Here is a 24969-nt window from a genome sequence, read left to right as displayed (position 1 = left end):
CAGAAGCTGCCTCTTTAGTACTGTTGGATGCATGTTGCCATCCATTCAGATTTTGAGAGATCATGTTGACCTGTTGAGTCAACACTTTGTTCTGAGCCAATATGGCATTCAGAGTATCAATTTCAAGAACTCCTTTCTTCTGAGGTGTCCCATTATTCACGGAATTCCTCTCAGAAGTGTACATGAATTGGTTGTTTACAACCATGTCAATGAGTTCTTGAGCCTCTTCAGGCATTTTCTTTAGGTGAATAGATCCACCTGCAGAATGGTCCAATGACATTTTCGAAAATTCAGATAGACCATAATAGAATATATCTAATATGGTCCATTCTGAAAACATGTCAGATGGACATCTTTTGGTCAGCTGCTTGTATCTTTCCCAAGCTTCATAGAGGGATTCACCATCTTTTTGTTTGAAGATTTGAACATCCACTCTCAGCTTGCTCAGCTTTTGAGGAGGAAAGAATTTATCCAAGAAGGTAGTGACCAGCTTATCCCAGGAGTCCAGGCTATCCTTAGGTTGTGAATCCAACCATATTCTAGCTCTGTCTCTTACAGCAAAAGGGAAAAGCATGAGTCTGTAGACTTCAGGATCAACTCCATTCGTCTTTACAGTCTCACAGATCTGCAAGAACTCAGTTAAAAACTGATAAGGATCTTCAGATGGAAGTCCATAAAACTTGCAATTTTGTTGTATTAAAGCAACTAGTTGAGGCTTAAGCTCAAAATTATTGGCTCCAATGGCAGGAATGGAGATGCTTCTTCCATCAAACTTGGACGTTGGCTTTGTGAAGTCACCAAGCATTCTCCTTCCATTATTATTATTTTCGGCTGTCATCTCCTTCTCTTGTTCGAAAATTTCTGAGAGGTTGTTTCTGGATTGTTGTAATTTAGTTTCTCTTAGTTTCTTTTTCAGAGTCCTTTCAGGTTCAGGATCAATTTCAACAAGAGTGCCTTTTTCCCTGTTCCTGCTCATATGAAAGAGAAGAAAACAAGAAAAGAAAGAGGAATCCTCTATGTCACAGTATAGAGATTCCTTTATGTTAGTAGAAAAAGAGAGGGGAGAAGAATGAAGAAGAATGGGTTCGGATATTTAGATGGAGAGAGGTGAAGAGAAGTGTTAGTAATTAAATAATTAAATAGAATAAGAAAAGGGAGGGAGAATTTCGAAAATAAGTTTGAAAAGGAGTTAGTAATTTTCGAAAATTAAATATAAAATAAGATTAAAATTAAAATTTAAAACAATTAAAAAAAATTTTTGAAAAAGGGATGAGATATTTTCGAAAATTAGAGAGGAAAAAGTAGTTAGGTGGTTTTGAAAAAGATAAGAAACAAACACAAAGTCAAATAGTTAGTTGAAAAAGATATTAAAATCAAATTTTAAAAAGATAAGGAGATAAGAAGTTAGATAAGATATTTTAAAATCAAATTTTAAAAAAGATAAAATTTTGAGAAGGATGAGATAAAAAGATAAGATAAAAATTTTAAGAAAAAGATATTTTGAAAAAGATTTAATTTTTAAAATGACTTAACTAACAAGAAACTACAAGATAAGATTCTAGAATTTAAAGATTGAACCCTTCTTAACAAGAAAGTAACAAACTTCAAATTTTTGAATCAATCACATTAATTGTTAGTGTAATTTTGAAAATATGATATAAAGATAAGAAAAAGATTTTAAAAATATTTTGAAAAATATTTTTGAAATTTTCGAAAAATAGAAAAAAAAATGAAAAGGATATAATTTTTGAAAAAGATTTTGAAAAGATAAGATTTTTAAAATTGAAATTTTGACTTGACTTGTAAGAAACAACTAATTTTTAAAAATTTTTGACCAAGTCAACCCAAAATTTCGAAAATTTGGAGGGAAATAAGGAAAAGATATTTTTTTTATTTTTGAATTTTTAATGAGGAGAGAGAAAAATACAAACATGACCCAAAACATAAAAATTTTGGATCAAAACACAAGATGCATGCAAGAACATTATGAATGTCAAGATGAACACCAAGAACACTTTGAAGATCATGATGAACATCAAGAACATATTTTTGAAAAAAAATTTTTTTTTTTTGATGCAAAGAAAACATGCAAGACACCAAACTTAGAAATCTTTAATGCATGGACTCTAACAAACAAAAATGCATATGAAAAACAACAAACAACACAAAACAAGAAAACATCAAGATCAAACAAGAGGACTTGTTAACAACAACTTGAAGATCATGAAGAACACTATGAATGCATGGAATTTTCGAAAAATGCAAGAAAAATTTTTAAAGCATGCAATTGACACCAAACTTAAAGATTGACTCAAGACTCAAACAAGGAACACAAAATATTTTTTATTTTTATGATTTTTTAATTTTTTTGGATTTTTATTAATTTTTTCGAAAATAATGTTAGGAAAAACGAAAAAGAAAAGAAAAATTTTGAAAAAGATTTTTGAAAAGAAAATTACCTAATCTGAGCAACAAGATGAATCGTCAGTTGTCTATACTCGAACAGTCCTCGGCAACGGCGCAAAAAACTTGGTGTTGTTGCCGGATCAGAAAAACTTGGCGCTGTAGTTGCACGTAATTGTAATTCAAATAACCCCCGGCAACGGCGCCAAAAACTTGATGGACGAAATTGTGATCAACTATATTAGCTCTTTGGTATGTGCACAAAAACATTAACTCAGCACTTTCTTTTCACAACTCCGTTCAACTAACCAGCAAGTGTACTGGGTCGTCCAAGTAATAAACCTTACGCCAGTAAGGGTCGATCCCACAGAGATTGTTGGTATGAAGCAAGCTATGGTCATATTGTAACTCTCAGTTAGGCAGATTAAATTGGTTTATGGATTTCGAAAATTAATAATAATTAAAAAATAAAAAGGGATAGAAATACTTATGTAAATCAATAGTGGGAATTTCAGATAGGCGTGTGGAGATGCTAGAATCCTTTCGAATCTCTACTTTCTTATTGCTTTCATCCAATCCTTCTTACTCCTTTCCATGGCAAGCTGTATGTAGGGCATCACCGTTGTCAATGGCTACATCCCATCCTCTCAGTGAAAATGTTCCTATGCTCTGTCACAGCAAGGCTAATCATCTGTCGGTTCTCAATCAGGTTGGAATAGAATCCCTTGATTCTTTTGCGTTTGTCATCACGTCCAGCCTTCAGGAGTTTGAAGCTCCTCACAGTCATTCAATCCCAGAATCGTAATCGGAATACCATAGACAAGGTTTAGACTTTTCGGATCCTCATGGATGCCGCCATCTATCTAACTTATACCACGAAGATTCTGTTGGGGAATCTAAGAGATATGCGCCCGGTCTAAGGTAGAACGGAAGTGGTTGTCAGTCACGCACATTCATAGGTGAGAATTATGATGAGTGTCACGGATCATCACATTCATCAAAGTGTTGTGCAACGTATATCTTGGAATAAGAATAAAAGAGAATTGAATAGAAAGTAATAATAATTGTATTGAAACTTGAGGTACAGCAGAGCTCCACACCCTTAATCTATGGTGTGCAAAAACTCCACCGTTGAAAATACATAAGTGAAAGGTTCAGGCATGGCCGAATGGCCAGCCCCCATTATCTGAGAACTAATCGTCCCAAGATGTCTAATACACTAGTAAAAAGTCCTATTTATAATAAACTAGCTACTAGGGTTTACATGTGTAAGTAATTGATGCATAAATCCACTTCCGGGGCCCACTTGGTGTATGCTTGGGCTGAGCTTGATCTATCCACGAGCTGAGGCTTCTTTTGGAGTTGAACGCCAAGTTATAACGTGTTTTGGGCGTTCAACTCCGGATCATGACGTGTTTCTGGCGTTTAACTCCAGACAGCAGCATGTACTTGGCGTTCAACGCCAAGTTACATCATCAATTTCCGAATAAAGTATGGACTATTATATATTTCTGGAAAGCTCTGGATGTCTACTTTCCAATGCCATTGAGAGCGCGCCATTTGGAGTTCTGTAGCTCCAGAAAATCCATTTCGAGTGCAGGGAGGTCAGATTCCAACAGCATCAGCAGTCCTTTTGTCAGCCTTTTTCAGAGTTTTGCTCAAGTCCCTCAATTTCAGCCAGAAATTACCTGAAATCACAGAAAAACACACAAACTCATAGTAAAGTCCAGAAATATGAATTTAACATAAAAACTAATGAAAACATCCCTAAAAGTAGCTTGAACTTACTAAAAACTACCTAAAAACAATGCCAAAAAGCGTATAAATTATCCGCTCATCAATTGACCTCCTTCTTCCTCTCCCAGATTATTGTTGTCGTAGTTGCCATTGTTACGAGCGAGAAAGTTACCATTTCGTTGATTCCTATTTTGGCGATCGAACTGACCATTGAACTTAAAGTTACGACCTTGAGGGGCTAGATATTGAATAAAGTCTCTTCCTAAGGCTTCCCTACGATCTGCTCGAGCTATCGCCACCTTTTTCGAACATTCTTCCACTAGTTTACTTTTATTCACCAGTTCAGCAAAATTTCGTAGCTCTAATGGAACTACTGAACTCATTAGATCCTCACGAAGGCCCCATTCGAACTTCAAACACTTGTAGTCCTGTTCACACCAAACAATCATTATTAAGGTGATCAGTCTTAACACTTCAAGTCAAGTGTGAACATTCCTAGAATGAAAACACAGAGACAATCATGAAACACATATCACATAGATATCCTATAAGTATGAGACACACAACAGAATATGCAATGAAGCATAGTCAGTCCACTCCCCAGGCTCTATTGGGAACGAACTGCTCTGATACCAAATTGTAACGACCCAATTTTCAGTACGCCTAGGACACACCGGAAACTGAGTGCTACCAATTTGTCTTCCTAGTTATTATCTAATATTTATCATATGAGCCTGATTCGTTGTTAAAAGCGTAGTTAATTTGCGATGTGTATTTTTTTGAAAATGTTTGGATTAATAAACATAATCATTTATAATCAATTCACAAATAATAACAGATAAAACAGTTATAAACAACCACACATAAATACATCACAAGCAGCTAACAAGATTCAGTGATCCAGCCTTTATTAGAGTATAGACTTTTAGTTAGAACACCCCTAGATATAGCTAAATAATATCTATATACATACATATATATATATATATATATATATATATATATATATATACAATATCCCAGGTCCTGACATGTTCAAGAAGTCCCTAAGCTGGCACCCAGGCTAGCCTAGACTCTATACTCGCCTAGTCCCTCTAAACTACTAAAGCGAGGGAAAGTACGTTCTAAGTTTTCAAAACTCAAGTCAAGTGAACGTCACCAAAGGTAGGACATCATCTGCTATTCCTCTGCACGATCAGACATTGCCATAGGACATCCCTCTGGTACCTCATCAAGTAGCCACACAACGGGAGTCTCGTACACAGGATTCAGGTTAAAGTGCGCATACGAACGGGGTGCAAACGTTGGCTGGTCTCACAGTATATACATATACATAGATAAAGTGATTCACCCTAGACTCAGAAGACTACCTAGAGCGGAATTCTCTTTACGAACGGTCATCAGCGAACTACGGAAGGGTACTCATGCTTCCATCTAGAGGGGGAAGGGAGAGAAAAGGGGTAAGAACTGGGGAGTTCTTAGTAGGGCCGGGGTTATTAGTTACGTTCATTAATTTTGTGTTGTTTAGAAGACTAATAGCAGAATATAGAGAAGTAGAAGTAGTAAACAGAAGACAGATAAATAGAGAAAATAGAGAAAACAGAAAAAGATCACAAACAGAATTATACAAGAAAGTAAAACACAGACACAAACACAGAGAATAGAATACAAACAAAGAAAGTATACATTCATGCAACAATCATAATAGAGAAAATGCACAACCAAGTATGATGCATGTCTAGCCCTAGTGCAGGTAATGAGCTCATCTGTCGATTACATACCCGCTCCCGACGTTACCCAGCAACCTCTGTCTGGATAAGGCTTTCCTGTTGGCAATATCCACTGCAAGCAACCTTTGTCTTGCAGGGTATCCACTGCAAGCAACCTTTGTCTTGCAGGGCGAAACTTATTAGCCGATATACGCCCAACAGACTCACTGTAAGCAACCTCTGTCTTACAGGAGCAATAACATACTCACTGTAAGCAACCTCTGTCTTACAGGAGCAACAACACACTCACTGTAAGCAACCTCTGTCTTACAGGAGCACATTCATCTTGATACCTCTGTAAGCAACCTCTGTCTTACAGCAAAGCATTATAGCAAGGTATCCCAGGAAAGCGTTCTCAGTGGTCGTACCACTATCTATCTGACTGCCTCTCTGCAGCAGATTCTTACATAATCATTCTCATTATCATTATTCATTAACATTCTCATTATTCATCATCACTTTCACATTCTTATGCTGTACCTCTTTCTTTCTCTGTTCAATCATGCTATTGACGATTGGATTTTTGACGGTTTAGAAATTCACAAATAAAATCTCGTTGTAAAGTATAGTTTCTAAACCAAACAATAATCCTTTTATACAAAAAGTTGTTTGTCACTAAAACAAACCCCTAAAATTTATAAACCGAAGTATTTAAACCTCGGGTCGTTCTCCCTAGGATTTACAATAAAGTGTCTTGTTATTGGTTGTGAGTTATTTTGGGGTTTTTGAGATTATAGACAAGAATTATAAATGGCAAAGGAAATAAACTAGCAACTAACAAAGCTCTTGGCAAGATATGAGAACTAGAAGTCCTATCCTAGTTATCCTTCTCAATTGTGATGAGAATTGTGTATTGCTCCCACTTAGTTAACCTCTAACCATGGAGGAAAGTCAAGTGGATGAATCAATTTGATTCCTCAAGTCCTAATCAACTCCTAAAGGAAAGACTAGCTTTAGAGGCATTCAAATCAATTAGCAACTTCTAATTATCAACCAACAAAAGAATTAGATAACTCAAGAGTCACTAATTACTCTACCTAGGCCAAGAGGAACAAAACCTATACTAAAATCCAACCAAACATTTCATCAAACACTTGGAAGGCACAAAAGAAAAGCAAAGCGAATTGACAACAAGAAGAGAATCTAACAACAATTATTGAAAGAAAATAACAACAACAATCAAAAGAAACACATTTATTATGAATTACTTTTATTGAATTGAAAGAGAGTAAAAGAAACAATACTAGATCTATAACAAAATACAAGAACAACATAAAGGAAATTGCAATAAAAGAATGGAAGAAGAATGAATGTAACAACAAGGAATTGAGAAGATAGAAGTAGAAGAAGATGAATCTAAATCTCAATCTAAGAACTAAACCTAATCCTAATCCTAATTCTAGAGAGAAGTGAGAGCTTCTCTCTCTAGAAACTAACTCTAACTAAACTATCTATCTAATGATCTAGAATTAGTCTATGGATGTGAATGTGTGTCAATCCCCTTCAATCCTTGGCTCTTATATGCATTTTGGCGCCAAAGTTGGTTGCTAAAACCTTCCAAAATCGCCAGGCACGTGTTGCAATAAAGGAATCACGTGCGGGCTACGACGCGTGCGCGCACGGTACGCGTGCGCGTCCCTGGCTAATTCTGCGATGTGCGCGCGAGCGCCTTGTGCGCGTACGCGTGCTTGGCCGAAATCAATTCTTTGGCTTTTTATGATTCTCTCCACTTGTATGCTTCCTTCCTTGCTTCCTTTGATCCATGCCTAGCCTATTTCATCCTGAGATTACTAACAAACACATCAAGGCATCTTATGGAATCAAAGAGGAAATAGAATTCATCAAAATAAGGCTTAAAAAGCCTGTTTTTACACTTAAGCACAAATACGGGAGAGATAACAAAACCATGCTAATTTATAGGCTAAATGTGACAAAAGGTTATGAAAATACTCTAAATTCAATACAAGATAAACCCTCAAATTGGGGTTTGTCAACCTCCCCACACTTAAACCTTAGCATGTCCTCATGCTAAAATAAGAAGGAACTAAGGGTTATGACATTTATTTGAATGCAACTAAACTATGTGAATCCTATCTAAATGCAACTACCTAAAGCAATTGGAAATGCTTAGTTCAAACAAATCAATTCCCAAGAGATCATGTGTAAGCACAAGAGCTAGGCAATAGGAATTAAGTCCAAACCACAAATTGTATTGAATTATCAGAAGGAGTTCAACTTGCAAGAATATAGATAATATGGGGGAATACATGTGATTGAACTTTCGAACCCTCACCGGATGTGTATCCGCTCTATTCACTCAAGTGTTTAAGGGTTAATTCACTCAATTCTCTTCTAATCATGTTTTCCAAAATTTGATTTTCTTCTAACAATCAACACTTATTCAATGCATGCATACATTCATCATGAGGTCTTCATTTTAGGTTGTAATGGGGTTAGGGTCAAGGTAGGATCATTTATGGTTAAGTGGACTAGGATTTGAATCTTTGATTAGCATAGACTTTCCCACCTAACCTATTTAATGACCTATACAAATGCAAGCTATCCTAACTACCCATTCTTCACTTTTTTTTTTCTTACATACTCATGCATTCTTATTTGATTCATAACACCTATGCATTGATTCCTTTTATTGACTTCACTTTGGGGCATTTTGTCCCCTCTTTATTATATATATTTGTCTTTTTCATCATCATATATTTTTTTTCTCTCTCTTTTTTTTCTTTTCATTCATTTTTTTTATATACTTTTTTTTTCTTCTTTCAAACTATATACAAGAACATCAATGCATAAGGTCTTTACATTTAATCAATACATGAATATGTACCCAATTCCTAAACATGAAAGTGTACTACCCCTTTTATCCCATCCAATGTTCCCAAGCCTCACCAAACTTGAATAATAAACACTCTCACTAGCCTAGGCTAATCAAGGATCCAAACAAGGACTTTTCATTGGTTTTCTGCCTTGGGCTTGTAATGAGCTAAATTGAGAATAAGTTGGCCAAGCATAGGCTCAAAATTGGCTAACAATGGAGAGTAAAAGGTTGGCTATTTGGGTAAGTGGATAATGAAGCAATGGCCTCAATCATATAAATGCATAAATACAAGAAATAAATGGATATATAGAATCAAGCAAACCAAGGATCATAATCATAGAAAGAGAGCTATTTCACACAAGAATGGAAAATAAGTGGTTATAAAATGTAACCACATCAATAGGCTCAAGTCTCACAAGCTTGTGTTCTTAGTTCAATACATGCTTCACAAGGTATGAAATTCAAGCAAGTCTCACCAAAAATTTTCTTTTAATCAATTGGGTTAATGCCCTATATTTAGACTCCTTGGAAAATTTCAATGTTTAACTAAGCATTGTTGTGATTGAAAAGTTCAAAAATTTTCTTAGTTCACCCTTTCCTTTTTCACTTAAAACCAATTTCTTATGCAAAAAGGGTGACTAAGTATTTGCAATTCAAAGTATGATTTCTAATCACAACCACAACTAAAAATAAAGATAAACAAAAATGTATAAAGAAAAATCCAACTAAAAGTACGAAATCTATCATCGAAAACATCTAAAAATATCCAAACATCAAAATACCTAAAATCCGAAATACGCAATAAAAGTATCCAAAACAACTAGAAATGCATCAAAATATATACAAAATGTGCAAAATAAGATAACTAGGCTGAAAAGTTCACCGGTTCCCAAATAATGCTACCGGTGCCCTCCCCACACTTAAAACCAAGCATCGTCCTCGATGCTAAACCGGAGGATCAGTGGGAGGATCAACGATAGGTGCTGGCTCTGACTGTGGCTGTGGGACCGGCGCCTCCTGGGTCTGTGGCTGCTCTGTAGTGTCAGGGGCATCCTGCTGAACCGGTGCCTCCGCATCCTCCTCCTGATGATCCTGCTCATCGGAGGCCGGAGAGTCGGGAAGCGGAGGTAGCTCAGCACCCAAAGAAATAAGAGCCTGGTCCATCCGATCTAATCGGCGTCTGACATGGCGTCTCTCGCGCTCTAAGAATCGGAAAAGACGCTAGACTAGGAGATAGGTAGGCTCAGGTGCTGCCGGTGGATCTGTAGATGATGAAGGAGCTGCGGCTGTAGAGGATGATGGGCCAGCTGTAGGGGCTGATGGTGAAGGCGTCCCAATGACAGCTCTAGCCCGAGAGCGGCGTCTAGCAAGTGGTCTCTCGTGCACCCAACCACCCCAAGGAATGGTAACCTCCCTGTCATCAGCATCAGGGGGTGGTGGTCGCACATCATCGTCCAGCCATGGGACCTCAGCTAGGGCCGCCATACTCGTGACCAAGGTAGGAAATGGAAGTAGGCCACGAATATGCGCCCGCCACATGCACTGTCGAATAAGTCTAGGGAAGGAGACATCCTTCCCCTCCATGACGCAACCAATCAGCAGGAGCATCTCCATGGGGATCTCAGAAAAGTGGGTGGTAGGCAGGACGTAGTGGGCGAAGATCATCTGCCAAGTCCTGGCCTCCCTAGTCAAATGAGTAAACAACATCCCCTTGGACTTGGTGTTGCCCGCATCCATAACCCATGTAGCATCCGGTATCCCAATCACGCGCCGAAGCGCCTCATAATCAAAAGTCATGGTATGGATGGCTATCTCAGCCTGCTGATGGGCACACAGGTCATCCGGAATATGCCGACACTGTAATGCCTCCCCAATGGCGGTCTCAGTGATCATGATCTCCCTACCCCGCACCTGAACCGAATCCAATGTCGGACGGAAGAAGTTGCAGTAGAATTCCTTCACCCACGATATATTGATATCACCCAACTCTCGGTCAACAAAGTCAATACCTAAGTCAAGGATCCGACCGGTAATGGACCGTCTCACATCATTAGGTAGGGACAACTTCTTCTCAATATTCAGCTTAATTGTCCGATATCTAGAAAACCGAAGCTCACAGTAGAGATTGGGGAATTTTTCTGGATTGGTAGAAGGCAACTGCTGATTTTCTTTTTCTTCCTCACTTAATGGATTCTTAGCATAATGTTTGTAGACGGAAGGAATGGAGGGGGTAGAGTGTTTTCTCTTCTTAGAAGCAGTGGCTATGGCTTTGCCTTTAACCGACATTCTGAAAAATATGATAGAATATATAAAACATTTAGCATGTAACAAAGAAGGCATGTTCAGGATACAATGAACAAAGAACAATCATGATGTTGCAATGAATATGCAAAAGTGAACAAGTAAACCAGAAAAATGCAACCTTTATTAAGGTCAACAACTCATATTCAAAAGGCAATAATATCATCATATAATTGAAAGCATTGTTAAAAATGGTTAAAGGTGAGTGGAAGTTAGATGGTTAAAGAAATTAGTAAGTTAGAAAAGTAGGTTAGTGATATGATGATATATAGGCTTAATTGAACGAGAAGTTGCGGTTCATGTTCACAATGATTGATGCAAATCCGGGAAGTCAAAAGGAAATGGAAATTTGCCCAAAACTGAAATAAAGATCAAAATGAAACTAATTTCCTCGAAAATCGGGCAGCATTCCGGCTAAAAATTGGGCATTCCCGGATAGCAAATTAGCACAATTAGCATGGAAAACAACATCAATTAGGCAAAGTAGTAGTGGTATAGCATTCAGGCAACAAGAAATGCATAAAACAGTTCAAATCAGCATACAACTTCCAAATAAACAGACAGCAAGTAAGCACATACGGAGCACTTATCAGGCCTAAAATCCTCTATCCAGCCCTGGCTACCTAACCGCAAGTATATCTATCTAACCTAGCATACAAAATTTGAATTCAAAATAACTAACATGCAATTAGACTAACTAACAAAAATGAACAGAAAAAAAGGGAAAGCAGAAAAGATACAGAATTGGAGCAGGAACCTGGGAGCAGGGGTATTATGAATGGAAGGGAGAATGGGGGGGCAATAGGGTCCGGAGCTGCGCCGCCGTGGATGGTGGCCGGAAAGATGAGTGGCTGCGGTGATGGAGGTTCGGCCAAGAGAAAGAGGAGAGAGGGAGTGGATGAGAGAAGACGAGGTGAATGAATGAGAGAGAGAGTGAGGCGGTGAGCAGTGGCAGCTGCGGTGGATGGCGGCGGTGGTGGCCGCGGACAAAGGTGAGGCTGAGAGACGGAAGGGAGAAGGAGAGAGAGTGAGTGAAGGAGAGAGAGGGAACGAGGATGAGTGGGGTGACGGTGAGAGCAGGGGCGGCCGTGTGGTGGGGGTCGGCGGAGCAGAGGTGGTGGTTATGGGGTGAAGAAGAAGAAGAAACGGAAATGGAGGTTGGGGGGAAATGCGCGACTGCGCAGTGTGCGTCGCACATTAGGGTATCCTTATTTTGAATCGGCGCGCGCGCGCACCTTGCGCGTCCGCGTCCATTGAGGAAAAATTGGGATCTACGCGTGCGCGTACAGCGCGCTTAAGCGTGGATGAGCAAAATGGGAATGGACGCGTGCGCGTGCAGTGCGCGCACGCGTGCATGGAGTTGGGCTAGGGGCTTAGAGTTGGCCCAACTCAGGCCTAACTCTCTGGAGAATGGCCTGGGAGTCGCGCTATCAAATCGGCGCGCACGCGGCATGTACGCGTCCGCGCGCAGTGAGAATATTTGGAGATCCACGCGTGAGCGTGCAGTGCGCTTTAGCGTAGGATGGCAGAACAGGTAAAGGCGCGTGCGCGTACCGTGCGAGCACGCGTACATAAGATTGGGCCTGAGGCTTAGAATGGGCTTGAGGCACGCCTAACTCTCGGGTCCGTGGCTTAGTTTGGTGGCAGCACGCAAGAGCGCGCGCGCGGCAAGTGCGCATCCGCGCAGGTTGATGATGTATGACAAGATGGCGCGCACGCGGCAAGTGCGCGTTCGCGCGAAGCAAGTTGGGCCAGGGGCTTGAGTTTGTCCCAGAACTGGCTCAACTCTCTGTGGATTGGCTCAATCGTTGCAGCAGCAAATCGGCGCGGGCGCGGCAAGTGCGCGTCCGCGTGAACGTCCATGTGCTTAAAGACGGCGCGCACGCACGTTGTGCGCGTCCGCGTGTATCGTGTTGGGCTCAAGGCATAATGTTTGCCCAAGGGAGGCCCAACTCTCGGCTGAGTGGCTCATGGTGCGTCCATACAAGGACGCGTGCGCGTACATGGCGCGCGCGCATCCGACCCCCTTCTCTCTTCTTCTTCTTTTTTTTTTTTCAGAAAACAAATTGCTGGGTGCTCCCCTTAGTGTTCACAACTCTTATTCACTCAACCATCATACAATTCACAAAAATACAATTTTCGATATTATTCATCTACTACTAAACACAACATGCATGTGACTAAGCTAACAATTAAGTTGTACAAAAAATTTTTTTTATGAAACATCTACCTACAATGGCAACTCAAATCACTTATTAAGTAAATTTAAAAGAGTGGAAAGAGTTTACCATGGTGGGGTGTCTCCCACCTAGCACTTTTGGTTTAAGTCCTTAAGTTGGACATTTTGAGATGCTTGTTGTCATGGTGGCTTATGCTTGTACTCATCCTTGAATCTCCAGGGATCTTTGCTTCTCAATTGGTTGACAGAATTTCCAACCATTTTTATTAAGCTTGAGCATAGTTCTAACCAAGATATGAGTTCCTCTAGTTGGTCTTCACATGGCGAACCGGGATCCCATATCTTATTTTCGCATCCATCCGTTAGTTGAGTTTCATGATTTTGTCGGATGGGTGGATGGCATAAATGTGGCGGACACACAGAATTCTCTTTACTCCACCAATGCTTCCTTCTGGATCCATACAAAGTGATCCTTGTCCCAACATCACCCTTATACCTTGAGGCCTTGACCTTGATAAGCTTAACACCTACTTTCCAACCACTACACAACTCATTCTTACTTTGAATTTCACAAAGAGTTCTAAGTTGACCATCATTTTCAATCAAACCATATTCAAGTGAGAAATTAAAGCTTAGGGATAGAGATTTTACCCACTTAAACGTTGTGTTGGATGGTAACTTGGGAAGGGAGGCTTCCCCACACTTGGACAATGCAAGGTCCACTTCCTTGTGCTCCTCTTTGATTGTTTCCACCTCTTCAAAATTTTCTTCAATTTCAACCTCATCCTCTTTGTTACGTGGCTTGGTGTTATCTTCAAGAACTTCATCTTGTCTAGTGAGAGGCGATTCAATTTTGGATAGAAATTCATTGATGAATGAGTTCATCTCTTGATCAACCTCTTCATATTCTTCAATTTCGATGTACACCATGCCGTTTTCGTTTTCTTTGGGAGGTTGGGCACACTCTTTTATAGTTTCAACTTCATGTCCAACGGGAGAGGATTCCACTATAGAGAGAAATTCATCCATGATTGAATCCATCTCTTGATAAGCCTCTTCCAAGTTTCCAATGATGATATGCCTTGGAGGTTGCGCACCCTCCTCAACATCAATGTCAAGCTTCTTGGAAGAGTTTTCCATGATGCTACATTCCCATGGACTCTCAACGTCTCCTAAATCTTCAACCACTTCTTCCTTTTCTTCAATAACCATAGGCTCCTCCAATCGCTCTAATACAAAATAGCCTCCCTCATTTTCCACCGGGTTTTCCAATCTCTCCTTCATGCTATGATCTTCAATGGATTCTTCACATGTGGCCACGGAAGCACCTTGAGTGTTCAAAAATTTGTAGGCTAAGCTAGACACTACCTCGATCAAGTTAGTCACAAACTCTAGGGTGTTCCTTTGCATATCCGCTTGTCCTTGAAGTAGCAATGTGAGAGAGTCATCTATTGGGGCTTGGGGTGGATAAGAGGGTTCATTATTTTGGAGAGAGGGTTTATAGTAGAAAGGTGGTTCTTCTTGGTAAGGGTATGGAGATGGTGTGCATTGAGGTGGTTCTTGAGAGTAACTGTGTTGGAATGGTGGTGGTTCCATGTATGGTTCATATGGCTCATAAGGTGGTGGGTATGGTGGATAAGGATTGGGGTCATATGGAGGGTTTTGGTGATATGGGGCTTGTGAGCAAGGTGGTTCAAAATCATGTTGAGTGGGTAGTTCATAGGCATGTGGTAGTGGTTGTTGACAATCACAGTAAGGGTTACCACATCCATTAGATTGATATGCATTAGGATAAGAGTTATACCCATAAGGAGTTGGAGGTTGTTGCCAAGAAGGTTGATCAATCCCTTGAGGCTCTTCCCATCTTTGGTTGTGCCCAAATCCTTGATGCATATTACCATTATAGTTCCCATTTCTTACAACATAATTTGAGCCAAACTCATAGCCAAAGTGAGGATGAGAATTCATAATAGCAAAGAAAACAAAAATTAACAAAGATAAGCAACGAAGTCCTAAACCTAACAAAAACTAACAAACAAGCAAAAGACAAACATATTCACAATATTCACATATGTATAATAACCAATAACATAACACCATTGCAAATCCCCGGCAACGGCGCCATTTTGACGATTGGATTTTTGACGGTTTAGAAATTCACAAATAAAATCTTGTTGTAAAGTATAGTTTCTAAACCAAACAATAATCCTTTCATACAAAAAGTTGTTTGTCACTAAAATAAACCCCTAAAATTTTATAAACCGAAGTATTTAAACCTCGGGTCGTTCTCCCTAGGATTTACAATAAAGTGTCTTGTTATTGGTTGTGAGTTATTTTGGGGTTTTTGAGATTATAGACAAGAATTATAAATGGCAAAGGAAATAAACTAGCAACTAACAAAGCTCTTGACAAAATATGAGAACTAGAAGTCCTATCCTAGTTATCCTTCTCAATTGTGATGAGAATTGTGTATTGCTCCCACTTAGTTAACCTCTAACCATGGAGGAAAGTCAAGTGGATGAATCAATTTGATTCCTCAAGTCCTAATCAACTCCTAAAGAAAAGACTAGATTTAGAGGCATTCAAATCAATTAGCAACTTCTAATTATCAACCAACAAAAGAATTAGATAACTCAAGAGTCACTAATTACTCTACCTAGGCCAAGAGGAACAAAACCTATACTAAAATCCAACCAAGCATTTCATCAAACACTTGGAAGGCACAAAAGAAAAGCAAAGCGAATTGACAACAAGAAGAGAATCTAACAACAATTATTGAAAGAAAATAACAACAACAATCAAAAGAAACACATTTATTATGAATTACTTTTATTGAATTGAAAGAGAGTAAAAGAAACAATACTAGATCTATAACAAAATACAAGAACAACATAAAGGAAATTGCAATAAAAGAATGGAAGAAGAATGAATGTAACAACAAGGAATTGAGAAGATAGAAGTAGAAGAAGATGAATCTAAATCTCAATCTAAGAACTAAACCTAATCCTAATCCTAATTCTAGAGAGAAGTGAGAGCTTCTCTCTCTAGAAACTAACTCTAACTAAACTATCTATCTAATGATCTAGAATTAGTCTATGGATGTGAATGTGTGTCAATCCCCTTCAATCCTTGGCTCTTATATGCATTTTGGCGCCAAAGTTGGTTGCTAAAACCTTCCAAAATCGCCAGGCACGTGTTGCAATAAAGGAATCACGTGCGGGCTACGACGCGTGCACGCACGGTACGCGTGCGCGTCCCTGGCTAATTCTGCGATGTGCGCGCGAGCGCCTTGTGCGCGTACGCGTGCTTGGCCGAAATCAATTCTTTGGCTTTTTATGATTCTCTCCACTTGTATGCTTCCTTCCTTGCTTCCTTTGATCCATGCCTAGCCTATTTCATCCTGAGATTACTAACAAACACATCAAGGCATCTTATGGAATCAAAGAGGAAATAGAATTCATCAAAATAAGGCTTAAAAAGCCTGTTTTTACACTTAAGCACAAATACGGGAGAGATAACAAAACCATGCTAATTTATAGGCTAAATGTGACAAAAGGTTATCAAAGTACTCTAAATTCAATACAAGATAAACCCTCAAATTGGGGTTTGTCAGCTATACAAACTCTACAGCTTTTACTTTTACAACATCTTAACTCAAACCATTTCTCTTTGTCACATTACTCTCTTCTCTGTGTCTTTTTACTTTGCTCAGATTACTCTTTTCTCTGTATCCCTCTATTCTGCTCTGGTTACTCTTCTCTCTGTATCTCTTTACTTTTCTCTGATTACTCTTTTCTCTGTATCTATATTACTTTTTTTTTCTTTATCTCTTTACTTTACTCTGCTTACTCTGTTCTCTGTGTTACTTTACTCTGCTCTGGTTTCTCTGCTTAACATATGTATTTAAAGCTTATGTAAATTTCGGTATGAATAGTTAGCCTGTCCCAAGTATAGGTTCATTAAGTCTATACTGAAACAGTTTAACTTTTCATATAATACTTAACCCTAGTCGCAACTCAAGGACTAACTATGTTGCCCTAGTTCGTTCACTAATTCTATCTGTTTTTCTGTCATTAAAATATTACAGACTTTTTCTTCGATTTTTATCTTTTCTTTAACTTTTTATCTTTTCTTTATCTTTGCCTCACTAACATGTTATTACCACTCCCTAAGTGTTTTATGAAGGTAATTATGAGATTCTGCACTTAAAGTTGTCTTTCTAAAGCTTTTACAGAAAACTGCCTTTTCTGCATTATTTTATTATTTTTATTAAAATATTATTTTTAATTAAATATTATTATTTAATATTTTATTATTATTTATTATTTTATTAATATATTTTCGAAAATTAACTTTACTTTAACCTTTAACCTTTAAAATTCACTTTTTACCACCCGTAACTTTTAATATTTCTACTTTTACCACCCTAACTTTCAGAAATTACCAGACAACCCCTAAAACACCAAAAATTTTACTTCCTTGCCCTTTTTAAGATCTAAGGCCTGTTCTTCATTGTTCTTCATCACACTCAAAGTGTTCTTCATGTTCTTCATAAATTCTTCAGATTCTTTCTCTGTTTTTACCCGTTTTTTAGTCTTTTCAGCAACCGATTTTTATTATAATTCATAATAAATTAGCAGCCACTAAAACCCCATCTTTTCTACATGATTTTAACACAAATTGAACCTCAATTTAAGCTTAGGGTTTCATTTTTCGCAGCTGCCCAAGAACATGAACTTTAAAGCTTAAATTTCATCAAATTTCATCAGAATTTCACCAAATTTTCACCAAGAATCAATCATATATGCAACCAATTTTTAGCACAAACAAATAATAAAACATTCACACATCTCAAACACAAATAATCAAGATTAATTTCGTGACACCCTACCTGGTTTTGCTGCTCCTAATTCAATCAAACTTTCAGGTGGTCCTTAAGCACTTTTTCCTCCTAAATCACATCAAGAACAACTTTAAATCCAAAAACTCTCAACTGACCAAATCTCACTCAGTATGTTAGGAAGAGATATCTCACCTTAGACTTGCTGGAAATTCACGTTTCTTGGCCCTCAAGTCAAGTTAAGCATGATTCCTAAGGAAAAACATCAAGAAAACACATGTTTACATGGTTTTCCTTGAAAACCAAATTGAAGAGGGAGGGAGACAGCCATCTCACCTTATTTCCAGCCTTCATATGTTATATGGTTATGTAGAGAAAGAAGAGAGGTTCATTTTGGTGAAATCGGAGTTTTGATTTGAGTTTTAGTTCAGAAGAAATCAAGCTTTGAAGATTAAGTGTTCATGAAGGTTTCTCTCTTTTCTCTCTTGTTATTTTCGGCCAAAATGATGAAATGAGACAGCCTTGGAGGTCTTGGGGGTGTAAGGTGAGTTGTGATTGGTTGGCTTGGAGGTGGATTAAAATAATATTAAAATATCTCAGGTGTATAACAACTAAAACTAGGTGTATCGGAACACTTGTAAAAATATCTCGAAAAATTATTTTCTGAGCTACTAGCATAAATGACACTAGTAACATATTTATTATGAGAATAAAACATGTATGATGAGTCCTTAGCATTGCTAAAGTCATCAGAGAGTACTGGTGCTAAGCTGTACCAGTAAACCGTAAACCTGGTTAAACCGATTTCCTGTTTTTAACTAAAACAGACCAGGTAACCTTATAATATCTTTCAAGCAACTTCTAATACTAATATAATGATAATATTATACTATTATCTTTCTTCTCTCATGAATTGAGTCCGGTTCGTCAAACTGAGCCTATGTACGAAAACTAGAATCAAAACTCCTAACCGATACGGTTCAAAAACTAGGTTCTCCGTGGCCGCGTTGTCGAGCTTGCCTCAAAAGAGGTTTTGGCTTAAAGATGTCATAATGACAATGAGGATTGAGATGCTTGATGATACAGCAGAGGTGTTCCCTTTACTGATCTTTCGGAGAAATTTGTGCCTGTAGAAAAGATTCGCATACTCGAAAATCGGGGTTGTTACAACACTCACTTTTGTCACTAACGTTGGATCATTAGCATTGCCTACATTAACTCTCACGTTAAGATTGTTAACGTGAAAGTCAACGTGGAGTTGAATTCAAAGAACCAACGTTAGTGACACTCACTTTTGTCACTAACGTTGGAAGATGGCTTCATTACTACGTTAAGAGCCACGTTAACTAACTTAGTTAACGTGGGTTCTAACGTAGGGACTTAAGGCAATTAGAGCATTAGTGACAAAGGTGAGTGTCACTAACACTCTCGAAGGTGATAGATACCCACGTTAAGAGCTACGTTAGCCAAGCTAACGTAAGATCTAACGTAGGGGCAAGGAGGCAAGCAACGTTAATGGGAAAAGTGATTCTGATGAGCGGATAATTTGTATGCTTTTTGGCATTGTTTTTAGTATGTTTTTAGTATGATCTAGTTAGTTTTTAGTATATTTTTATTAGTTTTTAGATAAAATTCACTTTTCTGGACTTTACTATGAGTTTGTGTGTTTTTCTGTGATTTCAGGTATTTTCTGGCTGAAATTGAGGGATCTGAGCAAAAATCTGATCCAGAGACTCAAAAGGACTGCAGATGCTGTTGGATTCTGACCTCCCTGCACTCGAAGTGGATTTTCTGGAGCTACAGAAGCCCAATTGGCGCGCTCTCAACGGCGTTGGAAAGTAGACATCCTGGGCTTTCCAGCAATATATAATAGTCCATACTTTGCCCAAGATTTGATGGCCCAAACCGGCGTTCAAAGTCACCACAAGAAATTCCAGCGTTAAACGCCGGAACTGGCACCTGATTGGGAGTTAAACGCCCAAACTGGCACTAAAGCTGGCGTTTAACTCCAAGGAGAGTCTCTACACGAAAATGCTTCATTGCTCAGCCCAAGCACACACCAAGTGGGCCCAGAAGTGGATTTTTATGTCATTTATTCATCTTTGTACACCTTAGGCTACTAGTTATCTATAAGTAGGACCTTTTACTATTGTATTAAAGAGACTTTGGTAGCTATCTTCGTTTTTATGCTATCTTAGATCATTGGGAGGCTGGCCATTCGGCCATGCCTAGACCTTGTTCTTATGTATTTTCAACGGTGGAGTTTCTACACACCATAGATTAAGGTGTGGAGCTCTGCTGTACCTCGAGTATTAATGCAATTACTATTGTTCTTCTGTTTAATTCCGCTTGTTCTTTGTCCAAGATATCACTTGTTCTTCAACTTGATGAAGGTGATGATTGACGCCCATCATCCTTCTCACCCATGAACAAGGTGACTGACAACCATTCTTGTTCTATAAGCATCTGAGGCTTAGTGAATCTCTTGGATTCCTGATAACACGATGCATGGTTGATCGCCTGACAACCGAGTGCTCGCCTGACAAACGAGCCAGCCATTCCGTGAGATCAGAGTCTTCGTGGTATAGGCAAGAACTGATGGCGGCATTCAAGAGAATCCGGAAGGTCTAACCTTGTCTGTGGTATTCTGAGTAGGATTCAATGATTGAATGACTGTGACGTGCTTCAAACTCTAACCTGCTGGGCGTTAGTGACAGACGCAAAAGAGGGATTCTATTCCAGTAGGAGCGGGAACCGAACCGGTGATTGGCCGTACTGTGACAGAGTGCGTGAGCATTAGCTTTCACTGCGAGGATGGGAGGTAGCCACTGACAACGGTGAAACCCTACACGAGCTTGCCATGGAAAGGAGTAAGAAGGATTGGATGAAGGCAGTAGGAAAGCAGAGAGACGGAAGGGAAGGCATCTTCATACGCTTGTCTGAAGCTCTTACACCAATGATATACATAAGTATCACTATCTTTATCTTTTATGTTATTTTCGTTCATCACCATATACATTTGAGTTTGCCTGACTAAGATTTACAAGATGACCATAGCTTGCTTCAATGCTAACAATCTCCGTGGGATCGACCCTTACTCACGTAAGGTATTACTTGGACGACCCAGTGCACTTGCTGGTTAGTTGTGCGAAGTTGTGTAATGCCATGGAATTGAACCACCAAGTCTTTTGGAGTTCATGACCAGGGATTATGAGAGTTGTGAAAAGTATTGTTCACAATTTCGTGCACCAAGTTTTTGGCGCCGTTGCCGGGGATTGTTCAGTTTGGACAACTGAAGGTTCATCTTGTTGCTTAGATTAGGTATTTATTTTTTTTTCGAAATTCTTGAAGGTGAATTCTAGAGTTTCATGATGATTTGTTGAAATCTGGCTGGCTGAGAAGCCATGTCTAATCTGATTGGACCGAGGTTTCAACTTATCACCACAAGAGCTTGTTGATTTTCATCAATTTTGCTTTTGGAGCAGTGATTTGCTAAGGCTTGGCTGACCTTTGGTCATGTCTAGTGTTTTGGACCGAAGCTTTCTTTGAAAGCTTGGCTGGCTGTGAAGCCATGTCTAATTCCTGGACCGGAGTCTTAGACTAGCATTGCACTGATTCCTGGAATTCTCATTAAGAATTTTGATATCTTTTTCCACTTAATTTTTGAAAAACACAAAAAAAATCAAAAAAATCATAAAATCCAAAAATATTTGATGTTTCTTGCTTAAGTCTAGTGTCTCATCTTAAGTTGGTGTCAATAGCATGCATTCATTCATGTGTTTTAAGGGTCTTCAAGTAATTCTTGATGATTTCTTACTCTGATCTTTGAATTCTTTTGGCTTGAGTGTTTATGTGTCTCATATAGTGTTAGTAGTATACAAACTGCTAAGTTTGGTGTCTTGCATGCATTGTTATTTGATTCTTATTGCATTTTGATTATTAAAAATCCAAAAATATTTTTAATTTGTGTCTTTTCAAGTCAATGATACAAAGAATTGAAGATTCAGAACATGCTGCAGAGGAATTATACAGAAAAAGCTGAGCATTCAAAAATGCCCAGTGAAGAAGGCAGACTGGCATTTAAACGCCAGCCAGGGTACCTGGTTGGGCGTTTAACGCCCAAAAAGGGTGCATTTTGGGCGTTAAACGCCAGAATGTATACCATTCTGGGCGTTTAACGCCAGGATGGTGCTAGGGGGAAGATTTTGTTTTCAAATCAATTTTTTCAAGTTTTCAAAGTTTTTCAAAATCAAATCTTTTTCAAATCATATCTTTTCAATCAAATGTTTTCAAAATCAATTTCTTTCCTTTTTCAAAGATACTTACTAACAATTAATGATTTGATTGAACATTTTTTGCCTTTTCTGTTAAGGAAGGTTTTATGTTTGAATCATATCTTTTCTTGTTAGGCAAGTCATTAATTTTTAAAATCATATCTTTTAAAATTGTTTTCAAAACATATCTCTTAAAATTGTTTTCAAATCATATCTTCTCAATCACATCTCTTTAAAACTAATCATATCTTCTTAACCACATCTTTTTCAAAATAGTTTTCAATCAAATCTTTCTAATTTATAATTTCAAAATCTTTTTCAAAAATCACTTGATTTCTTTTCCACTTTCAATTTTCGAAAATCAATTAAGTGTTTTTCAAAATGTTTTCAAAATCTTTTGATTGAATTTTCGAAAATTCTCTTCCCTCCTTCTCACATCCTTCTATCTATGGAGTACCACTCCCTCTTAATGCACAATTCGAACCTTATCTAATTAAAGTTCGAATTATTCTTCTCCTTCTTCTTTCTATTTCTCTTTTCCTCTGACACTTCAAGGAATCTCTATACTGTGACATAGAGGATTCCACATTTTCTTTTTCTCTTCTCTTTCATATGAGCAGGAGCAGAGACAAAGGCATTCTTGTTGAAGCTGATCCTGAACCTGAAAGGACCTTGAAGAGAAAGCTAAGAGAAGCTAAAGCACAACTCTCTTTAGAGGACCTGACCGAATTCTTCAAAGAAGAAGAAGACATGGCAGCCGAAAACAACAACAATGCCAACAATGCAAGGAAGGTGCTGGGTGACTTCACTGCACCTACTCCTGATTTCTATGGGAGAAGCATCTCTATCCCTGCCATTGGAGCAAACAACTTTGAGCTTAAGCCTCAATTAGTTTCTCTAATGCAACAGAATTGCAAGTTCCATGGACTTCCAATGGAAGATCCTCATCAGTTCTTAGCTGAATTCTTGCAAATCTGTGACACAGTCAAGACTAATGGGGTTAACCCTGAGGTCTACAGACTGATGCTATTCCCTTTTACTGTAAGAGACAGAGCTAGAATATGGTTGGATTCTCAACCTAAAGAAAGCCTGGACTCTTGGGAAAAGCTAGTCAATGCCTTCTTGGCAAAGTTCTTTCCACCTCAAAGATGGAGTAAGCTTAGAGTGGAAGTCCAAACCTTCAGACAGAAGGATGGAGAATCCCTCTATGAAGCTTGGGAAAGATACAAACAATTAATCAGAAGATGTCCCTCAGACATGCTTTCTGAATGGAGCATCATAGGTATTTTCTATGATGGTCTTTCTGAACTATCCAAGATGTCTTTGGATAGCTCTGCTGGAGGATCTCTTCATCTGAAGAAGATGCCTGCAGAAGCTCAAGAGCTGATTGAAATGGTTGCAAATAACCAATTCATGTACACTTCTGAAAGGAATCCTGTGAACAATGGGACTAGTCAGAAGAAAGGAGTTCTTAAGATTGACACTCTGAATGCCATTTTGGCTCAGAACAAGATATTGACTCAACAAGTCAATTTGATTTCTCAAAGTCTGTCTGGAATGCAAAATGCACCTGGCAGTACTAAGGAAGCTTCATCTGAGGAAGAAGCTTATGATCCTGAGAACCCTTCAATGGAAGAGGTGAATTACCTAGGAGAACCCTATGGAAACACCTATAATTCTTCATGGAGAAATCACCCAAATTTCTCATGGAAGAATCAAGAGAGACCTCAACAAGGTTTCAATAACAATAATGGTGGAAGAAACAGGCTTGGCACCAACAAGCCTTTTCCATCATCTTCTCAGCAACAGACAGAGAGTTCTAAGCAGAATACCTCTGACTTAGCAACAATGGTCTCTGATCTAATCAAAACCACTCAAAGTTTCATGAATGAAACAAGGTCCTCCATTAGGAATTTGGAAGGACAAGTGGGACAGCTGAGCAAGAAAATTACTGAACTCCCTCCTAGTACTCTCCCAAGTAATACTGAAGAAAATCCAAAAGGAGAGTGCAAAGCCATAGCCATGGCCGAATATGGAGAGGAAAGAGAGGAGGTGGACGCCACTGAGGAAGACCCCAATGGGCGTGCACCAATCTCCTCTGAGTTCCTCAATGTGGAACAATGGGAATCTGAGGCTCAAAATGAGACCATAGAGATTCCATTGGACTTACTTCTGCCATTCATGAGCTCTGATGAGTATTCTTCCTCTGAAGAGGATGAATATGTCACTGAAGAGCAAGTTGCTAAATACCTTGGAGCAATCATGAAGCTAAATGACAAGTTATTTGGAAATGAGACTTGGGAGGATGAACCACCTTTGCTCACCAAAGAACTGGATGACTTGTCTAGGCAGAAACTGCCTCAAAAGAGGCAGGATCCTGGGAAGTTTTCTATACCTTGTACCATAGGCACCATGACCTTCAAGAAGGCCTTGTGTGACTTAGGGTCAAGTGTAAACCTCATGCCCCTCTCTGTAATGGAGAAATTAGGGATCTTTGAGGTGCAAGCTGCAAAAATCTCACTAGAGATGGCAGACAACTCAAGAAAACAAGCCTATGGACTTGTAGAGGATGTTCTGGTAAAAGTTGAAGACCATTACATCCCTACTGACTTCATAGTCCTAGAGACTGG

General features: G+C 38.7%; 2 non-coding genes across 2 annotated transcripts; one reads left to right on the top strand and one right to left on the bottom strand.

The window, feature by feature from the left end:
- The first annotated feature begins 338 nt into the window (after positions 1–338).
- On the top strand, positions 339–442 carry LOC130964549 (small nucleolar RNA R71). Its single transcript, XR_009080638.1, has one exon. It is a non-coding gene; the product is annotated as a small nucleolar RNA R71 (small nucleolar RNA).
- Positions 443–23494: 23052 nt separating this feature from the next.
- On the bottom strand, positions 23495–23602 carry LOC130964418 (small nucleolar RNA R71). The gene has a single exon (XR_009080513.1). It is a non-coding gene; the product is annotated as a small nucleolar RNA R71 (small nucleolar RNA).
- Between the last annotated feature and the right edge of the window lie 1367 nt (positions 23603–24969).

Source organism: Arachis stenosperma, chromosome 2, assembly GCF_014773155.1.
Source record: "Arachis stenosperma cultivar V10309 chromosome 2, arast.V10309.gnm1.PFL2, whole genome shotgun sequence".
Taxonomy (NCBI): domain Eukaryota; kingdom Viridiplantae; phylum Streptophyta; class Magnoliopsida; order Fabales; family Fabaceae; genus Arachis; species Arachis stenosperma.
This window is presented reverse-complemented; position numbering and strand designations above follow the sequence as displayed.